Source organism: Bufo bufo, chromosome 6 (genome assembly GCF_905171765.1).
Source record: "Bufo bufo chromosome 6, aBufBuf1.1, whole genome shotgun sequence".
NCBI lineage: Eukaryota > Metazoa > Chordata > Amphibia > Anura > Bufonidae > Bufo > Bufo bufo.
This window is the reverse complement of record NC_053394.1, coordinates 4,078,792-4,097,269: the sequence shown is the minus strand read 5'-3', so window position 1 is coordinate 4,097,269 and position 18,478 is coordinate 4,078,792.

Below are 18,478 nucleotides of genomic sequence, written 5' to 3'. Positions count from 1 at the left end.
CACCAGAGCGCCTGGTAGGCATCTTCCAGCCACAGCTCCTGCCATGCTAGGAGTTCCAATTCCTTTACCCATTCCTCCCGGGGCTGCTCTCCCAGGAAGGGCATCCGCAGGGCTACTCGCTTCTGAAACCGCTGGTCTTCCGTGGGGAGTCTCTCGTCCCGCATATACTCCATAATACCCAGTACCTGGTACCAGATGCCTTTGCGGACTGCATCTCGGTCATCCATGACACCCTCATCGTACTCCACTGCTGTTTCCATTCTGGTGCTGTAAGGGTCGCTGTACTAGGACATGCGTTGCCCTCAAATTGTAAAATCCATGGAATGGTGTCTCCTGTAGCTGTCCTTCTGGCTGTGGGAACGATCCCGCCGCTTGCCACCAATGTAACGGAACTTCATGAAGGTATAAAACAGGAACACTTTATTGAGGGCTACCCGCCCGTATTTATGCAGGTCCCCATCTGGTGGACACGCCCCTAGGGGACCAGAAGGAAGACTGTGACACAGGACAGATACGTAGCACTCAGGATACACAGACACAACACATCCCACAATGCATCATGGTTTCCTCCTCTCTGCCCTGGAGACACCCGAGGAGCAATTCAATTATATCTCAGGACAAAGGGAAATCACAAATACACATGTGGGAACAACAGGACAGGAATCACCACCCAAACACACAATGTCACACCCCCACAGCAAACACAGACATTTAACATATCCCCAGATAGCTCAAGTCTGAGTGCATATCATTAGGTGAATGGCACTCAGAATACACAAATACAATAAAATTAGCTATCTGGGTACCCTCACATAACATACCATACAATTACACAGACAGATGGTTCTGTCACACACCTCAAAACCCCACATGTCCCCATATGGCTTGGATCTGAGCGCTCAGATGCCACAAACACAGTCAAATCGCCATGGGGTTTAAGTTTTGCATGGGCTGATGAGAGGGGCCATAATCCTGGGGCAAGAGGCTGGCAACCAGGCCCCTCCAAAACCCAGTGGCGAGGTTGGTTTCGCCACAGGTGTGAAAAGAGAAAAACATCCAGTATGCGGCAGTCCTGTGGGCGAAAATGCCTTGTGGATGCTAGAGGTCAGAGGAGAATGGGCCGACTGATTCAAGCTGATAGAAGAGCAACGTTGACTGAAATAAACACTCGTTACAACCGAGGTCTGCAGCAAAGCATTTGTGAAGCCACAACACTCATCTCCACTACAAATAAGAAAAAGAGGCTACAATTTGCATGAGCTCACCAAAATTGGACTGTCGAAGACTGGAAAAATGTTGCCTGGTCTGATGAGTCTCGATTTCTGTTAAGACATTCAAATGGTAGAGTCCAAATTTGGCGTAAACAGAATGAGAACATGTTTCCATCATGCCTTGTTACCACTGTGCAGGCTGTAGGTGGTGGTGGTGTAATGGTGTGGGGGATGTTTTCTGGGCACACTTTAGACCCCTTAGTGCCAATTGGCCATCGTTTAAATGCCACGGGGCTACCTGAGCATTGTTTCTGTCCATGTCCATCCCTTCATGACCACCATGTATCCATCCTCTGATGGCTACTTCCAGCAGGATAATGCACCGTGTCACAAAGCTCCAATCATTTCAAATTGGTTTCTTGAACATGACAATGAGTTCACTGTACTAAAATGGCCCCACAGTCACCAGATCTCAACCCAATAGAGCATCTTTGGGATGTGGTGGAACGGGAGCTTCGTGCCCTGGATGTGCATCCCTCAAATCTCCATCAACTGCAAGATGCCATCCTATCAATATGGGCCAACATTTCTAAAGAATGCTATCAGCACCTTGTGGAATCAATGCCACGTAGAATTAAGGCAGTTCTGAAGGCAAAAGGGGGTCCAACACCGTATTAGTATGGGGGCACTAATAATTCTTTAGGTGAGTGCATTCTTGTACATAGGAGCAGTATTATAGTTGTTATATTCTTGTACATAGGAGCAGTATTATAGTAGTTATATTCTTGTACATAGGAGGCAGTATTATAGTAGTTATATTCTTGTACATAGGAGCAGTATTATAGTAGTTATATTCTTGTACATAGGAGCAGTAATATAGTAGTTATATTCTTGTACATAGGAGCAGTATTATAGTAGGTATATTCTTGTACATAGGAGGCAGTATTATAGTAGTTATATTCTTGTACATAGGAGGCAGTATTATAGTAGTTATATTCTTGTACATAGGAGGCAGTATTATAGTAGTAATATTCTTGTACATAGGAGCAGTATTATAGTAGGTATATTCTTGTACATAGGAGGCAGTATTATATCAGTTATATTCTTGTACATAGGAGCAGTATTATAGTAGTTATATTTAGGGGTGCACCGAAATTTCGGCAGCCGAAAATATCGGCCGAAAATGCACCTAATCCACTTCGGCCGATATTGTTACATATCGGCCGAAAATATGGGGTGTGGGATTTGTCACCCACCATCTGCGGGCGGGCGGTTTACTTTGTCACTGCATCTTAATTTTACCTTACAATCGTGAGGCTCCAGTAACTAACAACTCTGCAGGCAGAGCGGAGGGCGGCGTAACGTCACTTACTCACGTGACGCGCCTGCTCCGCATCCTTCATTTATAAAGTGGGCGGAGCAGGTGCGTCACGTGAGTAAGTGACGTTACGCCGCCCTCCGCTCTGCCTGCAGAGTTGTTAGTTACTGGAGCCTCACGATTGTAAGGTAAAATAAAGATGCAGTGAGTGATGCTGTGAGCAGCAGGGCCGGGGCTGTTATGGGTAGGGGGATCGGTCTATGGCACTGCTATGGGGAGGGGGGATCTGTGCACTGCTATGGGGAGGGGGGATCTGTGCACTGCTATGGGGAGGGGGGATCTGTGCACTGCTATGGGGAGGGGGGATCTGTGCACTGTTATGGGGAAAGGGATCTGTGCACTGTTATGGGGAAAGGTATCTATGCACTGTTATGCCCATAACAGTGCACATATCCCCCCCTCCATAACAGAGCCACCCACAGATCCCCCTCTCCATAACAGCGCCACCCACAGATCCCCCTCTCCATAAAAGTGCACAGATCCCCCTCTCCATAACAGCGCCACCCACAGATCCCCCTCTCCATAACAGCGCCACCCACAGATCCCCCTCTCCATAACAGCGCCACCCACAGATCCCCCTCTCCATAACAGCGCCACCCACAGATCCCCCTCTCCATAGCGCCACCCACAGATCCCCCTTTCCATAGCGCCACCCACAGATCCCCCTCTCCATAACAGCGCCACCCACAGATCCCCCTCTCCATAACAGCGCCACCCACAGATCCCCCTCTCCATAACAGCGCCACCCACAGATCCCCCTCTCCATAACAGCGCCACCCACAGATCCCCCTCTCCATAACAGCGCCACCCACAGATCCCCCTCTCCATAGCGCCACCCACAGATCCCCCTTTCCATAGCGCCACCCACAGATCCCCCTCTCCATAACAGCGCCACCCACAGATCCCCCTCTCCATAACAGCGCCACCCACAGATCCCCCTCTCCATAACAGCGCCACCCACAGATCCCCCTCTCCATATCGCCACCCACAGATCCCCCTTTTCATAGCGCCACCCACAGATCCCCCTCTCCATAACAGCGCCACCCACAGATCCCCCTCTCCATAACAGCGCCACCCACAGATCCCCCTCTCCATAACAGCGCCACCCACAGATGAATTTCATTCATGAAAAAGAATTATTAATAAAATCATTAAAAAAAAAGTATTTTAAAAGTATTTGGGCAAAAAGGCAGTTTCGGTTTCGGTTTCGGTTTTCGGTCAAGGGCATCCTGAATTTTCGGTTTCGGTTTCGGACCAGAATTTTCATTTCGGTGCACCCCTAGTTATATTCTTGTACATAGGAGCAGTATTATAGTAGTTATATTCTTGTACATAGGAGCAGTATTATAGTAGTTATATTCTTGTACATAGGAGGCAGTATTATAGTAGTTATATTCTAGTACATAGGAGCAGTATTATAGTAGTTATATTCTTGTACATAGGAGCAGTATTATAGTAGTTATATTCTTGTACATAGGAGCAGTATTATAGTAGTTATATTCTTGTACATAGGAGCAGTATTATAGTAGTTATATTCTTGTACATAAGAGCAGTAATATAGTAGTTATATTCTTGTACATAGGATGCAGTATTATAGTAGTTATATTCTTGTACATAGGAGCAGTATTATAGTGGTTATATTATTGTACATAGGAGGCAGTATTATAGTAGTTATATTCTTGTACATAGGAGCAGTATTATAGTAGTTATATTCTTGTACATAGGAGCAGTATTATAGTAGTTATATTCTTGTACATAGGAGCAGTATTATAGTAGTTATATTCTTGTACATAGGAGCAGTATTATAGTAGTTATATTCTTGTACATAGGAGGCAGTATTATAGTAGTTATAGTCTTGTACATACGATGTCACGAGTTGGAGGTCCCAGGAGAGACCACCGCGTCGTCATGCAATAAACATACGGAAATCAGGTACAGACACATAGAAGTTTATTGCACAAACAAAAAGCAGGGAAGGCAGCACAGACAAAACATGAGCTCTATGTACCGTCAGCACAGTGGGAGAAAACCCCCACTGCGCCACTGTCTAGTAATACTCCAGAGGGGCGTGACTAAGCAACTCCTGGTGTTCACTAGAGCCCTAGATGGTAGGGTTAGACTTTGCCGCAGGAAGTTGCCAGGGTCCACTCTGGAGCGTGAACTAGACAGTGACAGCAGGATCAAATGGACAACAGGTACCAGAAGGTACCGACGGCACATAGGCAAACATAACAGACAGGCAAAAACAAAACAGGGGATCTAATAATACAAGCAGGAGTTCACGCAAGGGAGCAGGAGTGGCAATGAGCAAAGAAGGACATGCTCCACCAGTAGTAAACTGCATGGCCTTGTCATGCCACTCTGCTGCAAAGGCTTGCTGAACACAGACATCAGAATAAACACAAAGTAACTAAAACATAACAGGCAGAACAGATAACAGAAAGACAGGAAAGAGGACGGGAAAGGACGTAAATGAACAAGTAGGGAAACCCACAGAGCACAGGCAGACAGACACGGATCCCATGGGTCAGCAGCATGGGAGAGAGAGTACAAACCAGGAGCAGGACAAGACAACACACACCAGGAGAGCTGACACAAAACTGAGGAAACCTCAGCCTTATATACAGGTTCCATGGGTGCAGCAGAGAGACCACACCCATGAAGCAGACAGAGGATTAACTCCTAATAGGCACACAGGCGAATTAACCCATAAAGAACCACAAATGACACAGGAACGGAACTTCAGCGAGGAGTGCCGTACAAGCAATGACGGAAGGTCACAGCCAGAGATAGTGGCTGTGACATAGGAGCAGTATTATAGTAGTTATATTCTTGTACATAGGAGGCAGTATTATAGTAGTTATATTCTTGTACATAGGAGCAGTATTATAGTAGTTATAGTCTTGTACATAGGAGCAGTATTATAGTAGTTATATTCTTGTACATAAGAGCAGTATTATAGTAGTTATATTCTTGTACATAGGAGCAGTATTATAGCAGTTATATTCTTGTACATAGGAGCAGTATTATAGTAGTTATATTCTTGTACATAGGAGCAGTATTATAGTAGTTATATTCTTGTACATAGGAGGCAGTATTATAGTAGTTATATTCTTGTACATAGGAGCAGTATTATAGTAGTTATATTCTTGTACATAGGAGGCAGTATTATAGTAGTTATATTCTTGTACATAGGAGCAGTATTATAGTAGTTATATTCTTGTACATAGGAGCAGTATTATAGTAGTTATATTCTTGTACATAGGAGGCAGTATTATAGTAGTTATATTCTTGTACATAGAAGGTAGTATTATACTAGTTATATTCTTGTACATAGGAGCAGTATTATACTAGTTATATTCTTGTACATAGGAGCAGTATTATAGTAGGTATATTCTTGTACATAGGAGGCAGTATTATAGTAGGTATATTCTTGTACATAGGAGGCAGTATTATAGTAGGTATATTCTTGTACATAGGAGGCAGTATTATAGTAGTTATAGTCTTGTACATATGAGCAGTATTATAGTAGTTATATTCTTGTACATAGCAGGCAGTATTATAGTAGGTATATTCTTGTACATAGGAGGCAGTATTATAGTAGTTATATTCTTGTATATAGGAGCAGTATTATAGTAGTTATATTCTTGTACATAGAAGGTAGTATTATACTAGTTATAGTCTTGTACATAGGAGCAGTATTATAGTAGTTATATTCTTGTACATAGGAGCAGTATTATAGTAGTTATATTCTTGTACATAGGAGGCAGTATTATAGTAGTTATATTCTTGTACATAGGAGGCAGTATTATAGTAGTTATATTCTTGTACATAGGAGCAGTATTATAGTAGTTATATTCTTGTACATAGGAGGCAGTATTATAGTAGTTATATTCTTTTACATAGGACGGAAGCAGTATTATAGTAGTTATATTCTTTTACATAGGACGGAGGCAGTATTATAGTAGTTATATTCTTGTACATAGGAGCAGTATTATAGTAGTTATATTCTTGTACATAGGAGCAGTATTATAGTAGTTATATTCCTGTACATAGGAGCAGTATTATAGTAGTTATATTCTTGTACATAGGAGCAGTATTATAGTAGTTATATTCTTGTACATAGGAGCAGTATTATAGTAGTTATATTCTTGTACATAGGAGCAGTATTATAGTAGGTATATTCTTGTACATAGGAGGCAGTATTATAGTAGTTATATTCTTGTACATAGGAGGCAGTATTATAGTAGTTATATTCTTGTACATAGGAGCAGTATTATAGTAGTTATATTCTTGTACATAGGAGCACTATTATAGTAGTTATATTCTTGTACATAGGAGCAGTATTATAGTAGGTATATTCTTGTACATAGGAGCAGTATTATAGTAGTTATATTCTTGTACATAGGAGCACTATTATAGTAGTTATATTCTTGTACATAGGAGCAGTATTATAGTAGGTATATTCTTGTACATAGGAGCAGTATTATAGTAGTTATATTCTTGTACATAGGAGGCAGTATTATAGTAGTTATATTCTTGTACATAGGAGCAGTATTATAGTAGTTATATTCTTTTACATAGGAGCAGTATTATAGTAGTTATATTCTTGTACATAGGAGGCAGTATTATAGTAGTTATATTCTTGTACATAGGAGGCAGTAGTATAGTAGTTATATTCTTGTACATAGGAGCACTATTATAGTAGTTATATTCTTGTACATAGGAGCAGTATTATAGAAGGTATATTCTTGTACATAGGAGCAGTATTATAGTAGTTATATTCTTGTACATAGGAGCAGTATTATAGTAGGTATATTCCTGTACATAGGAGCAGTATTATAGTAGTTATATTCTTGTACATAGGAGGCAGTATTATAGTAGTTATATTCTTGTACATAGGAGCAGTATTATAGTAGGTATATTCTTGTACATAGGAGGCAGTATTATAGTAGTTATATTCTTGTACATAGGAGCAGTATTATAGTAGGTATATTCTTGTACATAGGAGGCAGTATTATAGTAGTTATATTCTTGTACATAGGAACAGTATTATAGTAGATATATTCTTGTACATAGGAGCACTATTATAGTAGTTATATTCTTGTACATAGGAGCAGTATTATAGTAGGTATATTCTTGTACATAGGAGCAGTATTATAGTAGGTATATTCTTGTACATAGGAGCAGTATTATAGTAGTTATATTCTTGTACATAGGAGCAGTATTATATTAGGTATATTCTTGTACATAGGAGGCAGTATTATAGTAGTTATATTCTTGTACATAGGAGCAGTATTATAGTAGGTATATTCTTGTACATAGGAGGCAGTATTATAGTAGTTATATTCTTGTACATAGGAGCAGTATTATAGTAGGTATATTCTTGTACATAGGAGGCAGTATTATAGTAGTTATATTCTTGTACATAGGAGCAGTATTATAGTAGGTATATTCTTGTACATAGGAGCAGTATTATAGTAGTTATATTCTTGTACATAGGAGCAGTATTATAGTAGGTATATTCTTGTACATAGGAGCAGTATTATAGTAGGTATATTCTTGTACATAGGAGCAGTATTATAGTAGTTATATTCTTGTACATAGGAGCAGTATTATAGTAGTTATATTCTTGTACATAGGAGGCAGTATTATAGTAGTTATATTCCTGTACATAGGAGCAGTATTATAGTAGTTATATTCTTGTACATAGGAGGCAGTATTATAGTAGTTATATTCTTGTACATAGGAGGCAGTATTATAGTAGTTATATTCTTGTACATAGGAGCAGTATTATAGTAGTTATATTCTTGTACATAGGAGGCAGTATTATAGTAGTTATATTCCTGTACATAGGAGGCAGTATTATAGTAGTTATATTCTTGTACATAGGAGCAGTATTATAGTAGGTATATTCTTGTACATAGGAGGCAGTATTATAGTAGTTATATTCTTGTACATAGGAGCAGTATTATAGTAGTTATATTCCTGTACATAGGAGGCAGTATTATAGTAGTTATATTCTTGTACATAGGAGCAGTATTATAGTAGGTATATTCTTGTACATAGGAGGCAGTATTATAGTAGTTATATTCTTGTACATAGGAGCAGTATTATAGTAGTTATATTCCTGTACATAGGAGGCAGTATTATAGTAGTTATATTCTTGTACATAGGAGCAGTATTATAGTAGTTATATTCCTGTACATAGGAGGCAGTATTATAGTAGTTATATTCTTGTACATAGGAGGCAGTATTATAGTAGTTATATTCTTGTACATAGGAGGCAGTATTATAGTAGTTATATTCTTGTACATAGGAGCAGTATTATAGTAGTTATATTCTTGTACATAGGAGGCAGTATTATAGTAGTTATATTCCTGTACATAGGAGCAGTATTATAGTAGGTATATTCTTGTACATAGGAGGCAGTATTATAGTAGTTATATTCTTGTACATAGGAGCAGTATTATAGTAGTTATATTCCTGTACATAGGAGGCAGTATTATAGTAGTTATATTCTTGTACATAGGAGCAGTATTATAGTAGTTATATTCCTGTACATAGGAGGCAGTATTATAGTAGTTATATTCTTGTACATAGGAGCAGTATTATAGTAGGTATATTCTTGTACATAGGAGGCAGTATTATAGTAGTTATATTCTTGTAGTATACTAGCTTCGCCATGTTTCCATTCACATGCATGCTGTAGTGTGGTGCAGATTATTAGAGGTAACCCTGCCTGAGTTGTGCATTTACTTCTCGCCGCTCTTATATCCATCATGAAGAGGGAAGAATTAGCCGAGAAGAGCATCTCTAGGCTCACGTGAGACCTGGAGTCCACAGACATAATACAGGTAATGAGGTTTGCAGTAGGCGAGGACTCTTCACTGTGGCATAAAGTCAAGAGCTTTGATGCTGGAGAGGGTTAAGTGTGGAGCAGGAGACTCTGGGTGACGTTTTGGGCGGGTGGGGGGGGGGGGGGGCTTTTATTAAAGTATGTGGAGTAAGAACACAGCCCACTCAGGAGAATGAAAGGCCCTCTCCACTAATGGTGCTGCTCCCAGCAGGTGAGAAATCCCATTGTGGGGACAATAATGGACTCAGCTGAGTTATTATCAGAGCAGAGCGGAAGCGTCCGTGACCGTCTCCACCTCCTCCTCAGGTAGCGGCAGCTAATGAAAATAATGCGCACAATGCTGGAGCCGCCACACCAAGGCCACTTACCAACTCCCTGCATTTACCTTGTAGTACCTACCTTGCACCTCTCTGACCCCATTAAAGCAGAGCAGAACTCCCGCAACACGCTGAGGAATCGATTTACCAGCGGCTTTATGCGCATCACAAATAACCGCAGCGCCATTGTCAACAGCCTTGTTTGTATTGTCTCCACATGACAAGGACGAGGCACCGGCGATTAGCACTGCAGCCGCAATTCCACTTATTGTGATCGGCCTCATTCTCTGTAAGCTGTTGACATCTTGGTAGATATTATATGAAGCCCTCGGCCATGACGTCTGTGGCGGCACCAGGTCACCAAGCAAAGAGCGGGCAGAAGGGCCCAGGTGGCCATCGAAGAGCAGAAACTGACTGATAATAGGATTACTGGAGGAATCACACATCTGACTGATAATAGGATTACTGGAGGAATCACACAACTGACTGATAATAGGATTACTGGAGGAATCACACAACTGACTGATAATGGGATTACTGGAGGAATCACACAACTGACTGATAATAGGATTACTGGAGGAATCACACAACTGACTGATAATAGGATTACTGGAGGAATCACACAACTGACTGATAATAGGATTACTGGAGGAATCACACAACTGACTGATAATAGGATTACTGGAGGAATCACACAACTGACTGATAATAGGATTACTGGAGGAATCACACAACTGACTGATAATGGGATTACTGGAGGAATCACACAACTGACTGATAATAGGATTACTGGAGGAATCACACAACTGACTGATAATGGGATTACTGGAGGAATCACACAACTGACTGATAATAGGATTACTGGAGGAATCACGCAACTGATTGATAATAGGATTACTGGAGGAATCACACAACTGACTGATAATAGGATTACTGGAGGAATCACACAACTGACTGATAATAGGATTACTGGAGGAATCACACAACTGACTGATAATAGGATTACTGGAGGAATCACACAACTGACAGATAATAGGATTACTGGAGGAATCACACAACTGACTGATAATAGGATTACTGGAGGAATCACACAACTGACTGATAATAGGATTACTGGAGGAATCACACAACTGACTGATAATAGGATTACTGGAGGAATCACACAACTGACAGATAATAGGATTACTGGAGGAATCACACAACTGACTGATAATAGGATTACTGGAGGAATCACACAACTGACTAATAATAGGATTACTGGAGGAATCACACAACTGACTGATAATGGGATTACTGGAGGAATCACACAACTGACTGATAATAGGATTACTGGAGGAATCACACAACTGACTGATAATGGGATTACTGGAGGAATCACACAACTGACTGATAATAGGATTACTGGAGGAATCACACAACTGACTGATAATGGGATTACTGGAGGAATCACACAACTGACTGATAATATGATTACTGGAGGAATCACACAACTGACTGATAATAGGATTACTGGAGGAATCACACAACTGACTGATAATAGGATTACTGGAGGAATCACACAACTGACTGATAATGGGATTACTGGAGGAATCACACAACTGACTGATAATGGGATTACTGGAGGAATCACACAACTGACTGATAATGGGATTACTGGAGGAATCACACAACTGACTGATAATGGGATTACTGGAGGAATCACACAACTGACTGATAATAGGATTACTGGAGGAATCACACAACTGACTGATAATAGGATTACTGGAGGAATCACACAACTGACTGATAATGGGATTACTGGAGGAATCACACAACTGACTGATAATAGGATTACTGGAGGAATCACACAACTGACTGATAATAGGATTACTGGAGGAATCACACAACTGACTGATAATAGGATTACTGGAGGAATCACACAACTGACTGATAATAGGATTACTGGAGGAATCACACAACTGACTGATAATAGGATTACTGGAGGAATCACACATCTGACTGATAATAGGATTACTGGAGGAATCACACAACTGACTGATAATAGGATTCCTAGAGGAATCGCACAACTGACTGATAATAGGATTACTGGAGGAATCACACAACTGACTGATAATAGGATTACTGCAGGAATCACACAACTGACTGATAATAGGATTACTGGAGGAATCACACAACTGACTGATAATAGGATTACTGGAGGAATCACACAACTGACTGATAATAGGATTACTGGAGGAATCACACAACTGACTGATAATAGGATTACTGGAGGAATCACACAACTGACTGATAATAGGATTACTGGAGGAATCACACAACTGAATGATAATAGGATTACTGGAGGAATCACACAACTGACTGATTGCGGGTCCGCAACACACCTAGCCGGCACCCCCATAGAAATGCCTATTCTTGTCCGCAAGCTGCGGACAAGAATAGGACATGCTCTATCTTTTTGCGGAGCTGCGGACCCGAAGATCGGGGCCGCGCTCCGCAAATACGGATGCGGACAGCTGTCCGCATCCATTCCGTCCCCATAGAAAATGAATGGGTCCGCACCCTTTCCGCAAAATTGCGGAACGGATGCGGACCCATTTGCGGTCCTGTGAATGTACCCTAAAAAAAACAAAAAAACAAATATTCGAAATATTCGTGAATTATTGAAGTGCCGATATTCGCAAAAAAAATTCGATATTCGAATATTCGCGCTCAACACTATATGCTATTTGTGTATAACAAACATATTTCACATGAACACTTACAGTTACAGTTACTTGGCTTGGTCCTTGGGGATCTCGGACGCCACTTCCACACTCGGTCGGGGGCTCGGCGGAGCTGATGTTGTGCTTTATCCTAATGAGAAAGATTTCATAATAAGGATTTGGAGAAGGGGCAGAGGGATAGCAGAGCAGGGAGAGGCTGGTGCTGCTACTAGGGGGTCATACCATGGGGGAGTAATAAAGCCCACCATAATGCCCCCCAGTAGAAATAATTCTCCTTATAATGTGACAGTGCAAAAATACCCCCTTGTAATGCCCCTAGTTGAGCTAATGTCCCCCATAATGTGCCAGTATAAAATACCCCTATATAGTGCACCAGTAAATGCCCCCATAGTGCTCCTCTCCCCTCTTCCTCCTAATGCCCCCCATAATCTACCAGTATAAAATGCCCCATGTATTGTGCCCCAGTAGATGCCCTCAGTGTCCCCCATAATTTTCAAGTATAAAATACCCCTTCTCAGTGCCCCCTGTAGATGACTCCATAGTACTCCTCTCCCCCTTCCCCATAGTACCCACCATAATGTGTCCCAGTATAAAATGCCCCTATACAGAGCCCTCTATATAAAATACCCCTTCTTTGTGGCCTCAGTAGATGCCCCTATAGTGCCCACCAATAACGTGCCAGTAATAAGTGCCCCCAATAACGTGCCAGTAATAAGTGCCCCCAATAGCGTGCCAGTAATAAGTGCCCCATCACGTGCCAGTAACAAGAGCCCCCCAATGTGCCAGTAATAAGAGCCCAGCCCCCCATCACGTGCCAGTAATAAGAGCCCCCCCAATGTTCCAGTAACAAGAGCCCCCCATCACGTGCCAGTAATAAGCCCCCCATCACGTGCCAGTAATAAGCCCCCCCATCACGTGCCAGTAATAAGCCCCCCCATCACGTGCCAGTAATAAGCCCCCCATCACGTGCCAGTAATAAGCCCCCCATCACGTGCCAGTAATAAGCCCCCCATCACGTGCCAGTAATAATCCCCTCATCATGTGCCAGTAATAAGCCCCCCCAATGTGCCAGTAATAAGCCCCCCTAATGTGCCAGTAAAACTATTGTACAAAAAAATAAATAAACACTTATACTTACCTCCGATGCAGGCAGGCCTCTTCCGGCCTGTGTCCCACGCTGTATGGCTCAGGCGGCGCGATGACATCATCGTGCCGCCTGCACCGGCCTCTGATAGGCTGCAGGCACTAGGCCGGCAGCCTATCAGAGGAAGGGGAAGGGACACGCCTCTCCCTCCCCTGTCCCGCTGCAGCACAGCACAGGCATCTGACTATGGAGATGAGCGCAATGGAAGCGTGATGTAGGGGGGGGGGGTCGTGGCCCCCTCTGGCGACGCCACTGGGTATAGGCTGTACATAGGTATAGGCTGTATATACACTCACCTAAAGAATTATTAGTGCCCCCATACTAATACGGTGTTGGACCCCCTTTTGCCTTCAGAACTGCCTTAATTCTACGTGGCATTGATTCCACAAGGTGCTGATAGCATTCTTTAGAAATGTTGGCCCATATTGATAGGATAGCATCTTGCAGTTGATAGAGATTTGAGGGATGCACATCCAGGGCACGAAGCTCCCGTTCCACCACATCCCAAAGATGCTCTATTGGGTTGAGATCTGGTGACTGTGGGGCCATTTTAGTGCAGTGAACTCATTGTCATGTTCAAGAAACCAATGTGAGATGATTGGAGCTTTGTGACATGGAGCATTATCCTGCTGGAAGTAGCCATCAGAGGATGGAGACATGTTCTCATTCTGTTTACGCCAAATTCGGACTCTACCATTTGAATGTCTCAACAGAAATCGAGACTCATCAGACCAGGCAACATTTTTCCAGTCTTCAACAGTCCAATTTTGGTGAGCTCGTGCAAATTGTAGCCTCTTTTCCCTATTTGTAGTGGAGATGAGTGGTACCCGGTGGGGTCTTCTGCTGTTGTAGCCCATCCGCCTCAAGGTTGTGCGTGTTGTGGCTTCACAAATGCTTTGCTGCAGACCTCGGTTGTAACGAGTGGTTATTTCAGCCAACGTTGCTCTTCTATCAGCTTGAATCAGTCGGCCCATTCTCCTCTGACCTCCAGCATCCACAAGGCATTTTTGCCCACAGGACGGCCGCATACTGGATGTTTTTCCCTTTTCACACCATTCTTTGTAAACCCTAGAAATGGTTGTGCGTGAAAATTAGGGATGAGCGAACCCGAACACGGACCCGAACCCGAACATTTTCGTAAAAGTCTGGGTTCGGGTTCGGTGTTCGTCACTTTCTTGGCGCTTTTTGAAAGGCTGCAAAGCAGCCAATCAACAAGCGTCATACTACTTGCCCCAAGAGGCCATCACAGCCATGCCTACTATTGGCAAGGCTGTGATTGGCCAGTGCAGCATGTGACCCAGCTTCTATTTAAGCTGGAGTCACGTAGCGCCGCACGTCACTCTGCTCTGATCAGTGTATGGAGAGGTTGCAGCTGCTGTTAGGGCGAGATTAGGCAGGGATTAACTCAGCAAAAACACTTAATTCAGTGATCGATCTACAGCTGTGGATCATTGAACTGCTGCTATTTAATTGCTCACTGTTTTTAGGCTGCCCAGAGCGTTTTTATGTAACTTTTTTCTTGGGTGATCGGCGGCCATTTTGTGTCTTGTGGTGCGCCAGCACAAGCTGCCACCAAGTCCATTTAACCATCAATAGTGTGGTTATTTTTTTGCTATATCCTACATCAGGGGCTTGGCTGTGCTTGCTATTTTATTGAGGGGTGAAATACAATTGCCAAAATAGCAGTACCCTAAATCTGGTGTTTCAGCTGTGGCTAGCCAATTGTAATACTGTCTGCTGTCTGGCAAAGAATATATATTTTTGTTCTGGGTTGAAATACAATTCCCAACTTAGCAATTCCCTAAATCAGTGGTTTCTGCTGTATCAGGCCTACTTTAAATCTATCCATAAAAGGGTATATTAGATTGAAGGTGCGGATAGGGTTATCCTCAATAACTTCACACACACGCTACCGTGCATCTCCAAGTCTAATTCTGTCCGTAAACGTATACCTGTCACCCAGCGCCTAAATAATAGGCCTAAAATTTATATTCAGCTAAATCTGTCGTTACTGCTGTGCCTGTATTAGTGTAATACGGGACCTAAATAGATAGCCAGATAGTGTTAGGTGTCTGTAAAAAAAGGCCTGAATTTGAATTCAATACATTGGGCCAAATAATATTTTTCTTATTGTGGTGAACAGTAACAATGAGGAAAACATCTAGTAAGGGACGCGGACGCGGACGTGGACATGGTCGTGGTGGTGTTACTGGACCCTCTGGTGCTGGGAGAGGACGTGGCCGTTCTGCCACAGCCACACGTCCTAGTGTACCAACTACCTCAGGTCCCAGTAGCCAGCAGAATTTACAGCGATATTTGGTGGGGCCCAATGCCGTTCTAAGGATGGTAAGGCCTGAGCAGGTACAGGCATTAGTCAATTGGGTGGCCGACAGTGCATCCAGCACGTTCACATTATCTCCCACCCAGTCTTCTGCAGAAAGCGCACAGATGGCGCATGAAAACCAAGCCCATCAGTCTGTCACATCACCCCCATGCATATCAGGGAAACTGTCTGAGCCTCAAGTTATGCAGCAGTCTCTTATGCTGTTTGAAGACTCTGCTGGCAGGGTTTCCCAAGGGCATCCACCTAGCCCTTCCCCAGCGGTGGAAGACATAGAATGCAGTGACGCACAACCACTTATGTTTCCTGATGATGAGGACATGGGAATACCACCTCAGCACGTTTCTGATGATGACGAAACACAGGTGCCAACTGCTGCGTCTTTCTGCAGTGTGCAGACTGAACAGGAGGTCAGGGATCAAGACTGGGTGGAAGACGATGCAGGGGACGATGAGGTCCTAGACCCCACATGGAATGAAGGTCGTGCCACTGACTTTCAGAGTTCGGAGGAAGAGGCAGTGGTGAGACCGAGCCAACAGCGTAGCAAAAGAGGGAGCAGTGTGCAAAATCAGAACACCCGCCGCCAAGAGAGTCCGTCTACTATTGACCGCCGCCATCTGGGACCCAGCACCCCAAAGGCAGCTTCAAGGAGTTCCCTGGCATGGCACTTCTTCAAACAATGTGCTGACGACAAGACCCGAGTGGTTTGCACGCTGTGCCATCAGAGCCTGAAGCGAGGCATTAACGTTCTGAACCTTAGCACAACCTGCATGACCAGGCACCTGCATGCAAAGCATGAACTGCAGTGGAGTAAACACCTTAAAAACAAGGAAGTCACTCAGGCTCCCCCTGCTACCTCTTCTGCTGCTGCCGCCTCGGCCTCTTCTGCTGCTGCCGCCGCCTCGGCCTCTTCCTCTGCCTCTGGAGGAATGTTGGCACCTGCCGCCCAGCAAACAGAGGATGTGCCACCAACACCACCACCACCTGCGTCACCAAGCATCTCAACCATGTCACACGGCAGCGTTCAGCTCTCCATCTCACAAACATTTGAGAGAAAGCGTAAATTCCCACCTAGCCACCCTCGATCCCTGGCCCTGAATGCCAGCATTTCTAAACTACTGGCCTATGAAATGCTGTCATTTAGGCTGGTGGACACAGACAGCTTCAAACAGCTCATGTCACTTGCTGTCCCACAGTATGTTGTTCCCAGCCGCCACTACTTCTCCAAGAGAGCCGTGCCTTCCCTGCACAAACAAGTATCCGATAAAATCAAGTGTGCACTGCGCAACGCCATCTGTGGCAAGGTCCACCTAACCACAGATACGTGGACCAGTAAGCACGGCCAGGGACGCTATATCTCCCTAACTGCACACTGGGTAAATGTAGTGGCGGCTGGGCCCCAGGCGGAGAGCTGTTTGGCGCACGTCCTTCCGCCACCAAGGATCGCAGGGCAACATTCTTTGCCTCCTGTCTCCTCCTCCTCCTACTCAGCTTCCTCCTCCTCTTCTTCCACCTGCTCATCCAGTCAGCCACACACCTTCACCACCAACTTCAGCACAGCCCGGGGTAAACGTCAGCAGGCCGTTCTGAAACTCATATGTTTGGGGGACAGGCCCCACACCGCACAGGAGTTGTGGCGGGGTATAGAACAACAGACCGACGAGTGGTTGCTGCCAGTGAGCCTCAAGCCTGGCCTGGTGGTGTGCGATAATGGGCGAAATCTCGTTGCAGCTCTGGGACTAGCCGGTTTGACGCACATCCCTTGCCTGGCGCATGTGCAGAATTTGGTGGTGCAGAAGTTCATTCACAACTACCCCGACATGTCAGAGCTGCTGCATAAAGTGCGGGCCGTCTGTTCGCGCTTCCGGCGTTCACACCCTGCTGCTGCTCGCCTGTCTGCTCTACAGCGAAACTTCGGCCTTCCCGCTCACCGCCTCATATGCGACGTGCCCACCAGGTGGAACTCCACCTTGCACATGCTGGACAGACTGTGCGAGCAGCAGCAGGCCATAGTGGAGTTTCAGCTGCAGCACGCACGGGTCAGTCGCACTGCGGATCAGACCCACTTCACCACCAATGACTGGGCCTCCATGCGAGACCTGTGTGCCCTGTCGAGTACTCCACCAACATGGCCAGTGGCGAGGACGCCGTTATCAGCGTTACTATCCCACTTCTATGTCTCCTTGAGAAAACACTTAGGGCGATGATGGAAGAGGAGGTGGCCCAGGAGGAGGAAGAGGAGGAAGAGGGGTCATTTTTAGCACTTTCAGGCCAGTCTCTTCGAAGTGACTCAGAGGGAGGTTTTTTGCAACAGCAGAGGCCAGGTACAAATGTGGCCAGACAGGGCCCACTACTGGAGGACGAGGAGGACGAGGATGAGGAGGAGGTGGAGGAGGATGAGGATGAAGCATGTTCACAGCGGGGTGGCACCCAAAGCAGCTCGGGCCCATCACTGGTGCGTGGCTGGGGGGAAACACAGGACGATGACGATACGCCTCCCACAGA